Below are 585 nucleotides of genomic sequence, written 5' to 3'. Positions count from 1 at the left end.
TCATGTGCCGCCCCCTGCAGTCTGGGTCTGGTACTTCCTCCGTACAGTGAATATTACATCCAGGCTGATCTCAGCGATGTCATGTTACAGCTGCAGTGTGAGTCTTTCATTTAATATGGATGAGGTTTTGTGTGATGTTTCATTCTAAATAATCTCCCCCGCGTTTCTCTCAGATTTACAGTCTCTGCTGCCGAACTCGTTTGAGTCGGCTGGTCACGTGTTTCTAGCTCCCAGGTATGCACATCCATCCATCCATCCATCCGTTATGATATTTCCTCTGGTTTGAGATATTGTGTGTTTTGTGTAGATGTATGGTCATCCACTCTCTTTCTCTCTCTGTGTATAGAGAATACTGCAAGCGTCTGCAGATGGCTGAGAATAACACACAGTTCCTGGCAGACTTCCTGTCTCTGATGGTGGAGATCTCACCTGAATCTGAAGACTGTAAGTAATGTTCACCTCTAGACCAGAGGACGACACCATATTACCAATATTACAGGCATAATAATTCAATATTAAGTACTCGTTATTAGGGCTGTCAATTTTTTTTTCGAATTTCGAATATTCGTCGAATTTAAAATAAAA

At 42.2% G+C, this 585-nt stretch overlaps 1 long non-coding RNA gene across 1 annotated transcript; it reads left to right on the top strand.

Annotated features, from left to right (window-relative positions):
• Positions 1-23: 23 nt before the first annotated feature.
• LOC107682245 (uncharacterized) lies at positions 24-440 on the top strand. Its single transcript, XR_001633427.1, has 3 exons — positions 24-97; positions 174-234; positions 347-440. It is a non-coding gene; the product is annotated as an uncharacterized LOC107682245 (long non-coding RNA).
• The last annotated feature ends 145 nt before the right edge of the window (positions 441-585 follow it).

The sequence above is a fragment of the Sinocyclocheilus anshuiensis genome, unplaced genomic scaffold, assembly GCF_001515605.1.
Source record: "Sinocyclocheilus anshuiensis isolate Anshui unplaced genomic scaffold, SAMN03320099.WGS_v1.1 C31932110, whole genome shotgun sequence".
In the NCBI taxonomy this organism is placed as follows: Eukaryota; Metazoa; Chordata; class Actinopteri; order Cypriniformes; family Cyprinidae; genus Sinocyclocheilus; species Sinocyclocheilus anshuiensis.
This window is presented reverse-complemented; position numbering and strand designations above follow the sequence as displayed.